This window comes from Bison bison, unplaced genomic scaffold, assembly GCF_000754665.1.
Source record: "Bison bison bison isolate TAMUID 2011002044 unplaced genomic scaffold, Bison_UMD1.0 scf7180017864289, whole genome shotgun sequence".
NCBI lineage: Eukaryota > Metazoa > Chordata > Mammalia > Artiodactyla > Bovidae > Bison > Bison bison.
The window spans coordinates 21233244-21247005 of NW_011494861.1; the positions used below are offsets into that span (position 1 = coordinate 21233244).

At 46.0% G+C, this 13762-nt stretch overlaps 1 long non-coding RNA gene across 1 annotated transcript in view; it reads left to right on the forward strand.

Annotated features, from left to right (window-relative positions):
- Window positions 1–6680: 6680 nt before the first annotated feature.
- LOC104996027 overlaps window positions 6681–13762 on the forward strand; it is a 7573-nt gene continuing 491 nt past the window's right edge. The window contains exons 1-3 of the long non-coding RNA XR_826135.1: window positions 6681–6762; window positions 12230–12250; window positions 13195–13309. This is a non-coding gene — a long non-coding RNA (uncharacterized LOC104996027). The remainder of the gene's footprint in view (window positions 6763–12229; window positions 12251–13194; window positions 13310–13762) is intronic.

The following is a 13762-nucleotide window of genomic DNA, read 5'->3' on the forward strand; positions in this document are numbered from 1 at the left end:
GGTGAGATAAGAGCAGATGTGCTGGGAGGAGACACAGCAGGGGCCAGGAGGCTCTGCTCCCAGTGCCTCTCCAGTCCCATCTCTATCTTGCTGTGTGTGGTTAAGTAAGTCACTTGTCCTCTCCGAACTTGATTTCTTCTTCTAGAGAAGTAAAGATGTTGGGACAAATTTTTTAGAGTTCTTCCATTTCCACAGACCATTTTTCTATAAAGTAACTGGTTAAGCAAGCGTGTTGTATGATTTATGCCCAAAAAGCAACTTTGATTTTTTTTCTTCAAATATCCCTTTACTTTTTATTTTATTTTTATCTTTTTGGTATAACTTTCCATTTATTTAGGCATCTTTAAGTCTTTCCGTAAAATTTTAAAGATTTCTAAAAAAAAATCCCTATATTGTTGTTCAGTTGCTCAATTGTGTCCAACTCTTTACAATCCCCATGGACTGCAGTACGCCAGGCTTCCCTGTCTTTCAACATCTCCTGGAGCTTGCTCAAAGTCATGTCCATTGAGTCAGTGATGCCATCCAACCATCTCATCCTCTGTCATCTCCTATATAGCTTGTATTTTATGTGTGTGTGCTCTCAGTTGTGTCCGACTCTTTAAGACCCTCATGGACTGTAACTTGCTAGACTCTTCTGTCCATGGAATTTCCCAGTCAAGAATATTGGAATGGGTTGCCATTTTCTACTCCAGGGGATCATATGCACCTAAGACTTAATGCTGCTGCTGCTGCTGCTAAGTCACTTCAGTCGTGTCTGACTCTGTGCAACCCCATAGACGGCAACCCACCAGGGTACCCCGTCCCTGGGATTCTCCAGGCAAGAACACTGGAGTAGGTTGCCATTTCCTTCTCCAATGCATAAAAGGGAAAAGTGAAAGTGAAGTCGCTCAGTCGTGTCTGACTCTTAGCGACCCCATGGACTGCAGCCTACCAGGCTCCTCCGTCCATGGGGTTTTCCAGGCAAGAGTACTGGAGTGGGGTGCCATTGTCTTCTCTGATAGGACTTAATAATTTTCTCATTATTTTATATGATGTCTTTAAAATTACGTTTTCTGTGTTGCTAGTGAAAAGTGATAGTAAGATGACTTAGAGCGTTTCTTCTTTTTCTGTTCTTGGAATGCTTTGTGTGAGATAGGATGGTTTCTTTATTAAATGTTTGGTAGGTGTTTCTGGTGAAGCTCTCTGGGCCTACGTGTAGGATGGTTTCTTTATTAAATGTTTGGTAGGTGTTTCTGGTGAAGCTCTCTGGGCCTACGTGTTTTATTTTTTCCTTCTTTATTTTGAAAGTCAACTTTTGATGATTTGATTTCTTCATATTATAAGATCTTTCAAGTAATTTATTTCTTCTTGAGGAAATATTGGTATGTTACATTATTCCATAAATGTATTCATTTCATCTGTATTTTTAGATTGTCATAAAGTTGTTTTTAATACCCTTTAGTTTCCTTATGTTTGCAGCGTATGTGGTAATATTCCATTTTCATCTCTCCTAGTCTGTAACTTGTGTTTTGTCTCACTTTCATGGATCAAAATCTAGGAGGTCTATCACTTTATTTTTTAAAAACTTTCTGTTGGCATATTGTTGATTTACAGTGTTCTGTTAGTTCCTGCCGTACAGCAAAGCGAATCGGTTATTTGTTGTTGTTATTGTTGAGTCACTAAGTCGTGTCCAACTCTTTGCAACGCCTTGGACTACAGCATACCAGACTCCCCTGAGGATAGCGAAGGACAGGGAAGCCTGCAGTTTGCAGAGTTGGACACAATTTTGTGACTGAATAACAACAGCAACATGTCCATTGAGTTGGTGATGCTATCCAACCATCTCATTTTCTGTCACCCCCTTCTTTTTGCCTTCAGTCTTTCCCAGCATAGGGGCTTTAGATTCTTTTTGCATATAGTTCATTACAGAGTGTTAAGTTGAGTTCCCTATGCTATACAGCATGTTCTTATTAGCTATCTATTTTATATATAGGAGTGTATATATGTCAATCCCAATTTCCAGTTTATCCTCCCCTCCACATCCCCTAGTAACAATAAATTTGTTTTCTACATTTGTGACTCCACTTCTGTTTTGTAATTAAATTCATTTGTATGTACTCTTTTAAAAAAATTATATATATAAAACGACATGGTATGATATTTGTCTTTCTGTGTCTAACTTACTTCACTCTATGACAACCTCTACATCTATCTATGTTGCTGCAAGTGGCATTATTTTGTTCTTTGCTGTGGCTGAGTAAGGGCTTCCCAGGTTACTTAGTGGTAAAGAATCCGCCTGCCAAGCAGAAGACATGGATTCAATCAGGAAGATCCCCTGGAGAAGGAAATGGAAACTCACTCCAGTATTCTTGGCTAGGAAACCCCATGGACAGAGGAGCCTGGTGGACTCCACAGAGTCTCACAGAGTCAGACACGACTTAGTGACTAAATAACAACAACAAATGACTGAATCATATTCCATTATCTATGCACCACATCTTCTCTATCCACTCCTCTGCTGATGGACACTCAGGTTGCTTCCATGGCTTGGCTATTGTGCATAGTGCTGCTGGGAACATAGCAGTGCATGTATCTTTTTGAATTATGTCTTTTCTCTGGGTATATGCCCAGGGGTGGGATTGCTGGGTCATACGGTAGTTCTGTTTTTAGATTTTTAGTACTCTCCATATTAATTTTCCATAATGGCTATATGAATTCACATTCCTACCAACAGTGTAGGAGGGTTCCCATTTCTCCACACCCTCTCCAGCATTTCTCATTTGTAGATTTTTTTGATAATGGCCATTCTAATTTATGTGAGATGATAGTTTTGATTGTAGTTTTGATTTGCATTTCTCTGATAATTAGGATGTTGAACATCTTTCCATGTGATTTTCAGCCTCCTTGAATATCTTCTTTAGAGAAATGTATATTTAGATCTTCTTCCCATTTTTCAAAATTTTATTTATTTTTAATTGGAGGATAATTGCTTTATAATATTTGTGTTGGTTTCTACCATATATAAATACTTTTTGATTGTGTTGTTTTTTTGATACTGAGTTGCATGAGCTGTTTGTATATTTTGGAGATTAATCCCTGTTGGTCAATTCATTTGCAGATGTTTTCTCCTGTTCTGTGGGTTGTCTTTTCATTTTGTTTATGGTTTCCTTTGCTGTGCAAAAGCTTTTAAATCTAATTAGATCCCATTTATTTATTTTTGCTTATTTTCATTACTCTAGGAAGTGGATCAAAAAAGATCTTGCTGTGATTTATGTCAAAGAGCGTTCTGCCTATGTTTCCCTCTAAGAGCTTTATAGCCCCAGCCTTACATTTAGATCTTTAATCTATTTTGAGTTTATTTTGTGTATGGTATTAGAGAGTATCCTAATTTCATTCTTTTATTTGTATTGGCCAGTTTTCCCAGCACCACTTGTTGAAGAGACTGTTTTCTCTCCACTGTATAGTCTTGACTCCTTCGTCATAGATTAGGTGACCATAGGTGCACGGGTTTATCTCTGAACTTTCTATTCTGTCTCATTGATCTAATTTCTGTTTTTGTGCCAGCATCATACTGTTGATTACTGTAGTTTATAGTATAGCCTGAAATCTGGAAGGCTGATTCCTCCAGCTCCATTTTTCTTTCTTAAGATTATTTTGGGTATTTGGGGTCTTCTATTGTGTTTCCATACAAACTGTAAAATTTTTTGTTCTAATTCTGTGAAAAATGCTATAGGTAATTTGATAGGGATTGCACTGAATCTGTTGATTGCTTTGGTATAGTATAGTCATTTTCACAGTATTAATCCATCCAATCCCAGAACGTGGTATATTTCTACATTTGTTTGTGTCATCTTTTATTTCTTTCATCAGTGTCTTAGAGTTTCCAGAGTACAGTCTTTTGTCTCCTCAGGTAGCTCTATTCCTAGGTATTTTATTCTTTCTGATGCCTGGTAAATGGAATTGTCTCTTGAATTTCTCTTTCTGATCTTTCATCTTTCGTGTATAGACATGCAGTAGATTTCTGTGTATTAAGTTTGTAACCTGCAACTTTACCGAATTCATAGATGAGCTCTAGTAGTTTTCTTGTAGCATCTTTAGGATTTTCTATATATAGTATCACATCATTTGCAAACAGTGACAGTTTAATTCTTTTCCAATTTGAATTTATTTTTTTTCTTTTTCTTCTCTGATTACTGTCTCTAGGACTTCCAAAACCATGTTGAATAAAAGTGGTGAGAGTGGATATCCTTGTCTTGTTCCTAATCTTAGAGGAAATGCTTTCAGTTTTTCACCCTTGAGAATGTTAGCTATGGGTTTGTCATATATAGCTTTTACTATGTTGAGTTATGTTCCCTCTGTGCCCACTTTCTGGAGAATTTTTATCATAAATGGGTGTTGAAAGTCAAAACCTTTCTACATATACTGAGATGATTGTATGGTTTTTATTCTTCAGTTTGTTAATGTCATGTATTACTCTAATTGATACATGTATATTGATGAATCCTTGCATCCTTGGGATAAATTCCACTTGATCATGGTGTACGATCAAGTATCCCTTTAGTTTAAAATGTATTCAGTGGGAGAAATCTGCCCCTGCCCCTAGAGTAAAACTTATGCCAGGCCCATTGCTTTTTCATTCCCTCCTAGGTGATAGTCTCATAGTCACTCTAAGTTATAGATACAGTTTCAACTCAGAAATTAGAGTGTCAGTCATGAGTGATAATCAAAATACTCCCCACCCAACAGCATTACTCTTCTCCTATTCTCCAGTTTGGATCTGCTGCAACTGGGGCATTGGGCAAAATCCCTTGCTGTCTACATTCCCCCCACTCTTACCCTCCCTCCCACTATCCTCAAGAGCTGCTGCGAAATAGAGAATTCTTACTGGTTAGAGAGCAGAGAGTAGCTTTAGACTGGTTCCTGCTTTTGTGAATGCTTTCTGGGGCTCTTCTGAGGTTCCCTGATGGTTCCTTAACCCAGGCAAACACATCATCTCTATTCCTGGCCTTTTGGGCAACTCCTTGCTCAGCCCCTGGGGCATCTGGAGGCCTGGCCTCCTCAACTGGGGTCTTCTCACGCCTCCAGGTGGCACTATTGAGCAGGACTCAAGACAACGAGCCCTGCCAGTTCCATGGCCCTCCCGCCTCTTTTGCTGGTTGGAGTGAGAGATTCACGGCTCAGCAACAGCTCTTGCCAAGGAAATCTTCCTCACCAAATCTTCACCAGATTATTGACCCATCTCTCTTTTACAAAGCACTCATGAATCCTGACTCAATGAACATGAATCTGAGCAAACTCCAGGAGACAGTGAAGGACAGGGAAGCCTGGTGTGCTGCAGTCCATGGGGTCACAAAGAGTCTGGCATGACTTAGCGACTGAACAACAGCATGAATCCTGAAGCAGATTTGCATCCTCATGTATATTTCCCCACACATGGCCAGGGAGGAGGGACCTATTCCAAATTCACTTTAGTCTTCTGATGTCAACCCATTGGCATCTCAGTCAACACTTAGGTGGGAAGAGTCCCACTCTGACATCCAGCTACATACGACATACATTTTCATATGAGTGAAAACATCTTTTAGAAGAGAAAGCCTGAGTGTCCAGAACATCTAAGGCAGGCACTGAAGACATTGTTAAGGCCTAGATCTAGAAGGAGGTGGAGGCGGGGATGGAGCACCTCTGCAGGTGACCAACTGCCTTCTCAACTTCTCTGGGAGCTCTGTTCCTGAGACCTGCTGAACTCAGATGGGTGCAGTCCTTGAGGCCTGAAAATGTCTGTGCTTTGACCTCCAGCTTCCTGCTGAGCCAGAGATCCTGAGGTTGTCAGCCCTGTCCCTGTGGAAGGTGGCTCAGCACATCCCATTCATGGTTAGGTTCCCTCCCTAGTGAAAACACACACCCAGTGGAGCAGGTTCTCCTCGGGACAGTGAGCAGCAGCCCAGCATCACCATCGGGGGCACCCTTCCTCTCCCCACTGCCCCCAACACCCCATTCCTAGGTTGGGCCCAGATGCTCCTCTAAATAAGGTTGAGTGGATGAAGAATTTTGGCTTGAAGGGATGCCCAATAATTTGCCTACACTGGATTCCTCGGTGGATCTCACTTCCTCCACCTCCATCAGCATGAACTTATCCATCCAAGTGTCTGGTTGGCACGTTGGCCTGAGGGGTCAGGGTATTGGAGTAAGAGAAAGGTGTGAGCAGCTCTGGGCACTGGAAATACAGACAGTTCCAGGAAAGAATGGGGTAAGGGGATGGGAAAGAAGTATATGGGGCCAGAGTGAGAGGGATCGGCTATGCAGCCAAAAGGGACACGTCCACCAGGGGACAGGGCAGCATGCTCCAGCAGGAGCATGAAAGAGGAGCCGGACTTCCTTCCGCCATTGAGCCTCGCTTCCCAGAGCAGGAGGTTGCTCTTGTCCTGATGCCGCGTTGGGCAGAGGGTTCCAGGCAGTGACACTGAGGGAAGGAAACAAGGACAGGATAGGATGTGGCCTTAGAGGTCTGAGCCTAGGTTCTCAGGCTGGGGGGACCTCAGACCAAGGCAGTCATGGAGGTCAGGAAACAAGCCCCTTGGGGGTGTCCACTCCAGAGTCCTGGGGTCACAGCCAGATGCCAGAGTGCACCCATCCGTCCTCTCAGCCTCCCCCACCAGCTCTCACTGACCTTCTTCCCCTCCCTTCTCTGGCAGGAACTGATGCCCTTGGCCATGATGCGCCCCCAGCTGCTGTCTGCTCAGGCACAGCCGGCGTGACTGGGCTGTCACTGATCCAGCTGTTCACGTAAGTGTGAGGCACGGAAGAAGGTACCTGGATCCTGGGTGAAGAGAGGTGCTGGTGGAGAGGGAGCTCCAGAAAGTCCTGGTCACAGAGGGTGGGCCCGGGGCTCTGCAGTTGGCAACAGCCTTTGTTCTCTTTGGCTGTCCTCAGCCCCTGAGTTGGTCCCCACTGAATCCATTCTGTCCAGGCCCTGCGAGGGTACATATGGACCTTCTTCTCAAAGCCTTGGAAATTAATCAGATAAGAGATGCGGCAGAAACTCCATAGCACTGGCCCTTCAGTCCTGACTTCAGTCCTGACTCAGACATTTGCTATTATGACTTTAGGCAAATCATCATGATGCTGTTAAAGTGCTGCACTCAATATGGCAGCAAATTTGGAAAACTCAGCTGTGGCCACAGGACTGGAAAACGTCAGTTTTCATTCCAATCCCAAAGAAGGGCAATACCAAAGAATGTTCAAACTACACACAATTTCACTCATTTCACACAGTGTCATGCTCAAAATCCTTCAAGCTAGGCTCCAATGGTATGTGAACTAAGAACTAGATGTACAAGCTGGATTTAGAAAAGGCAGAGGAACTGGACATCAAATTGCCAACATTTGTTGGATCATAGAAAAAGCAAGGGAATTGCAGAAAAACATCTGCTTCATTGACTACACTAAAGCCTTTGTGTGGATCACAACCAACTGTGGAAAATTCTTAAAGAGATGGGAACACCAGACCACCTTACCTGCCTTCTGAGAAACCTGTATGCAGGTCAAGAAGCAACAGTTACAACCAGACAAGGAACAACAGACTGGTTCAAAATTGGTCAAGGAATACGTCAAGGCTGTATATTGTCACCCTGTTTATTTAACTTATACACATAGTACATCATGAGAAATGCCGGGTTAGATAAAGGACAAGCTAGAATCAAGGTTGTCGGGAGAAATATCAATAACCTCAGATATGCAGATGACACCACCCTTATGGCAGAAAGTGAAGAGGAACTAAAGAACCTCTTGATGAAGGTGAAAGAGGAGAATGAAAAAGCTGGCTTAAAATTCAACATTCAAAAGACAAAGATCATGGCATCTGGTCCCATCACTTCATAGCAAATAGGGGAAAAATAGAAACAGTGACAGACTTTATTTTCTTGGGTTCCAAATTGACCTTGGACAGTAACTGCAGCCATGAAATTAAAAGACACTTGCTCCTTATAGGAAAAGCTATGACCAACCTAGACAGCATATTAAACAGCAGAGACATCACTTTGCCAACAAAGGTCCATATAGTCAAAGCTATGGTTTTTCCAGTAGTCATGTTTAGATGTGAGAGTTAGACCATAAAGAAGGCTGAGCACCGAAGAACTGATGCTTTCACACTGTGGTGTTGGAGAAGACTTGAGAGTCCCTTGGAAAGCAAGATCAAACCAGCAAACCTAAAGGAAATTAACCCTGAGTATTCATTGAAAGAGCTGACGCTGAAGCTGAAGCTCCAATACTTCGTCCACCTGATTCAAAGAGCCTACTCATTGGAAAAGACCCTGATGCTGGGTAAGACTGAGGGCAGAAGAAGAGGTGATAGAGGATGAGATGGTTGGATGGCATCACTGACTCCATGGACATGACTCTGAGCGAACTCCAAGAGATAGTGAAGGACAGGGAAGCCTGGTGTGCTGCAGTCCATAGGGTTGCAAAGAGTCAGACACAACTCAGTGACTGAACAACAGATAGAACTGAATCCAGCAAGGAACCAGAACCTGTGCCATCAACATCAGGCGTGAGTGAAACTGTAGCTTGCCCTCCATCTCCTATTGTTGACAGTCCTTCAGCTCTACCATCTCCCATCTCCTCTCCCTCCTCCAGTCAGTAATCTTCTTGCCTGTTCCATAAATGCCAGCCCCTGAATGCCAGCTGTTTACTACTGTAGTTTTCAAGCTACTGTAGTTTAAGATTAAAAATGTTTTGTGTTTGTTTTTACATATTATTTATGTGAAAAGTATTATAAACCTATTGCAGTACACTACTATATCGCCAGTTGTGTTAGTTGAGTACCTAGGCTAACTTTGTGGGACTTAACGAGCAAATTGGACTTAATTATCGTGCTCTCAGAATAGAAGGCATTCATATGTAGGAGAAAAGACTAAGAAAGAAAGTGAAGTCACTCAGTCATGTCCGACTCTTTGAGACTCCATGGACTGTAGCCTACCAGGCTCCTCTGTCCATGGGATGTTCCAGGCAAGAATATTGGAGTGGGTTGCCATTTCAGACTTATGGTAAACTGTAGAATGAAAGCTGTTTAGGTTCAGGGAGTTATTGTGAGTATTTACATCTATTTGCAAAGAGAAAACAAGCCCACCTGAAACCATAAACGCAGAATTGAAATGCTATGCACCACCAGGACCGGAGCCTCCAGGCGGCTGGCCAGGACCACATGCACTCTGCATGTCCCTTCTAGGTTTACGACTGTGAGGCCAGACTTAAGTGGTCACAAAATGTCTGGGTCTCCCTTTTCTGTACAGATAACCATGTTTGAAGGGTATCTTAGAGTTTACAAGGGGCCATTGTATATGTGAATCGTTTTATTCACGGTCATACTAGTAAGCTGCGTTTTTTTGTAATCTCTCTTTTACAAATGAAAAAGAAGGCCAGCTTCCAAGATGGGGTGCCTGCTAAGTGGCACATTTGGGCTTTGAATGGCCCTTCAGCCCCATGGCTCCGCCTATACTGCTGTGCTCCCCTTTACAGGCCACTTCTGCTGTGCAGCCTTCACGGTGCTGAAAGAGGGAGGCCAGGCATGGAGGGCAGAGAAGGAAGGATGCTCTCCCTGTATGGTTTCATAATTCCCTGCTTCCTAAAGCAGCCTGGGCATATCCTGGGGGACCAGGCCAAGACTTTCAGGAGAGTGGACCACTGCTGGCTCCTGCAACCTCAGGTCGCTAGAGTCTCTGTCTTTTGAGCCATCTCAGGGGTGAACAGGCCAGTGAAGCAGGAGAAGGAGGAGTGATGTTGTTGTGATGGTGTATAAGTCCTCCCAAGGCTGAGGTTCACCTTCTCACCCCAACTCCCAACAAACGCTCCAATGAACCCTGAAGCATGGCTCACCTCACATTTCAGCAGTCAAGCCAGTTTCCAACAAGGATGCTCTGCCTGCAGATGAGACTCAAGTGGCTAGATATACACTGCCCTCTGGTGGTCGATCAGGGTCATTACTGCCAGGCCTGTAAAAGAAGCGCCGTACGGGGAAGGATATCTATGTATGCATTAGTCGCTCAGTTGTGTCGGATTCTGCGACCCTATGGACTGAAGCCCGCCAGGCTCCTCTGTCCATGGGCTTTTCCAGGCACGAATACTAGAGTGGGTTGCCATGCCCTCCTGCAGGGGATCTTCCCCAACCCAGGAATCGAACCCAGGTCTCCTGCATTGCAAGCACATTCTTTACCATCTGAGCCGCCAGGGAAGCCCATATGGGGAAGTGATTACTTTTATTAAATGCCTGCTGTGTGCCAGGCACTATGTATAAAGCTTCAGGATAGGATAGAGTATAACATGCAACTCCTGACCCCAGAGGACTCATAATTTAGTGCAGGAGTCACGATGTTCCCACATGAAAGTTGACAAGCATTGCACCAAGATAGGACCTGAAAAGTGGCACATGGAAAGGCGTTACAGCAGAAGTGCAGAAAGAGAGATTGCATCACTATGAGGCAGCTGGGGAAGGCTTCTCAGAGCCCTGAAGGATGGGCAGAATTGAAACAGATGGAGAAGGTGAGAGATTATGGTCTCCCCTACAGAAACCCTTCAGGAGCCCCCATTGTCTCCATAAGCATTAAATCCCATCTCCTTGCCTGCTTCATGCCTACCCCAGCCTTCCTGGATCCTTACAATTGCTGAGAACTGTATGTTACCTCTGTGTTCTTTCACACTCCTTGACTGTGCATTCTACCCTCTGCACTTTGTCTGTTGGACAAGCCCCCACACAGCTTTTAGAACTCTGCTCATGGAACATAACATGTTCTCTGGAAATTTTCCCCAAGTAGGTAGCTGCCCCCTCCCCTGTGTTCTCACAGCCCCTGGTCTGTGCATCTCTGGTTCTTAAGGTTTATTAAGTGTCTTTTCATCACTAGGCAATACGTGTCTTAAGAACTGGGACTATCTGATGTGCAGAGGATTCCTGTGAGAGGGGCAGGGAAGGACAATGGGCAGTGAGAAGGGGAAAATAAATCGGTGGTGAGCATGGAGGGAAGTCGGGGAGGGAAAAGCCACTGAAGCTCAGTCTAAATTAAGTCTGCATCCAGATAAATGTGTCCTGAAGGCAGCGCGGTGCCAGAAAGGCTCTGGAGTAAGAGGGGTGCAGGGCATGGTGAAGGGCTGACTGTAGGTGATGTGAAGACAAAACCAATGAAATCCTTTAGGAACCCATTGCACCAGTGCAGGTATGCGGGATACAGTCATAATTGCTGTGAAGAATAGAAGATTGGAAGAAGCCAAATAATTGGAGGATTTGAAAGTCTGGGCAAGGACTTCCCTGGTAGTCCAGTGGTCAAGAATCCAATGCAGGGGACACAGGTTCCATCCCCAGTCCAGGAAGATCCCGCACGCCACGGAGCAGCTAAGCTTGTGTGCCACAACTGCTGAGCTGAAGCTCGTGTGCCTGGAGCCCATGCTGTGCAGTAAGAGAAGCCATGGCAGCAAAAGCCTGTGCACCGCAACAAAGACAAGTCCTCACTCACCGCACCTGGAGGAAGCCCGTGTGCAGCAACGAAGAGTGGTAACATTTATTTTAAACATTAAAAAGAAATGCTTATTTATTTATCAACAAATAAACATTTTAAAAGAAGAAACTCTGGGCACCTAGGGGAATGCGCCACAACCTTGTCAAACTCCAATGTGCAGATAATCACCTGGGGCCTTGTTAAAACACACGTTCTGACTCCTTCGGCTGGTGGAGGGGCCTGAGATGCTACGTATCTAACCAGCTCCCAGGTGCTGCCTGGACTGATCCACAGACCACACTGCGAGCATCTTTGAGTGAGTTAGAAGCAGTGCTGGTGCCTGCCAGGCTCCAGGAGCACAATGGTGAAGAGCAGATGGTGTCTCTGGGTGAGGAAAGGCGCCCCTTCCCCAGGTGGACACAGCGGACCACACGACTTCCTGAGCAGCTGGTGTTCCAGCCCCCGCTTGCCCTTTGAGAGAGCAACAACCTGTAAAACCCTTTGTGGCAGCTCCAGTAGAACCGGTAACTCAGAGGTCGGCAGAGGTGGGGGCGCCCACTGGAAGACAGGGTAATGACTTGGCCTGTCACAATTGGGTTCAAGCTGCAACCTGGAGACTCAGATCTGGGACCAGTGGGCCTACTGATGACAGAGCACCCGGGAGAGCCGGGTGAGGTGAGGTGGAGCCCAGCGACTAATCTAACCCTTGGGGCCTTTATTCAGGATGACACTCTTCTAACATCATCTCCGTCTCTTTTGTTGTCTTGCAGGTCACCGTTCCCTTTATGAACGTAAGTGCTTGCGGTCATTCTGTCCTCAAGATGCCAAGTCTCCTCCCATCCTCCTGCTCCATTGGCAGAGTCAGCCTTGGTCCCTGTGTGCCTGGGGGGATCGAGAATCTTTGTCCAGTGACCTGAAAGGGGAGTCAGCCATCAGACAGCCTCACATCCAGAGCATGCCTCTGCCCCACCCAGCCCCCCTTAGCAGGACTTGTCTCCCCAGCCTCTCCCCAACCTTCCAGGAGCTGGAATGTGCCTGCCGGCTCCCTCTGAGCTCACCTTGCCCTTGTTTCCTGTATGAGTTGGAAAGACAGGACAGATGCCACCCGAATGAGTGTGGGTTGGAGCCAGGGCAGAACCAAGTGGAACTTCTGAGGCTCAGACCCTGTGCCTTCCACCTACGTCAAGGGCTTGGGGACCATGGGTGTTTGTGCCCCAGAGGGCAGTGATCAAGAGCCTGGCCACTGGGGGTGAACCAGGCTGGGTGGACTCTCAGCCAGATCAAGTACAGCCTCAGCTCATTGTGAGTAAAGCAGGGATAATTAACAACTATCTCGAAAGGTGATTTTGAAGATTAACTGAGATAACCAGGGGCGTGCTCAGCACAGTGCCTCACACAGGCTAAGCCCTCAGAAACAGAAGCTATTTATTCTCCGTGTCTTAGTCCCATGGGGTGGGGGGCGTGGGGAGAGGAGAATTAAAGCAGAAAGACAGCAAGAACCTTTGAAACTAGATGGAAACAGGGAGCAGAATTACACCGCCAGTCAGCTCTCCTCCGCCTCTCTTCCCTCCCACAGCTGTGAGTCCCAGGTTAGGCTGGCCTGGCCGCTGAGTCTGCAGGAAGCTCCTGGCGTCCCACCCCCGGGGCCCTCCCTGCTCTCAGGTCCCCCCTCCCCACCATGCCTCCAGCTGAGGAAGGTCAGCTGCCCTCACCTCTCCCCCACGTGTCTTTGCAGAGTTTGATGGGGCGTCGGGCGGATGACAGCGGGAACAGTTGTGATCACTGGCGGAATCCTAGCTACGGTCATCCTCCTCTGCATCATTGCCGTCCTGTGCTATTGTAGGCTCCAGGTCAGTGCCCGGGGCCCAGGGCCACAGGCCGCCAGCAAACCACTTCCCCAGCGTGGAGGCGACAAAGCCCCAAGCCTAGAAAGTGGGAGGCTTATGTTGAGGGGGCTGGACCTTGCAGGGTGGTCAGAAAGGAGCTTTTCTTCAGCCTGCGTACTCTGGGCACCCGAGAGAGTGAGCTAGGAAAGCACCGGCTCCTTGTGTGGTGTCTCCCAGAGGTCTGAGATTTCAGGATTAGTGGGAAGGACACCGCTGTGGGGAAACTGAAAGCAGCTCCCAGCACCCCAGCCTGGGCTCAGTGGAATCTGTATGTCCCTCCCTCTCTGCCTCCCCGCCTCTCTCAACCACGTGCATGCTAAGTTGCTCAGTCGTGTCCGAATCTTTGCTTCCCCATGGACTGTAGCCCGCCAGGCTCCTCTGTCCATGGGATTCTCCAGGCAAGAATACTGGAGTGGG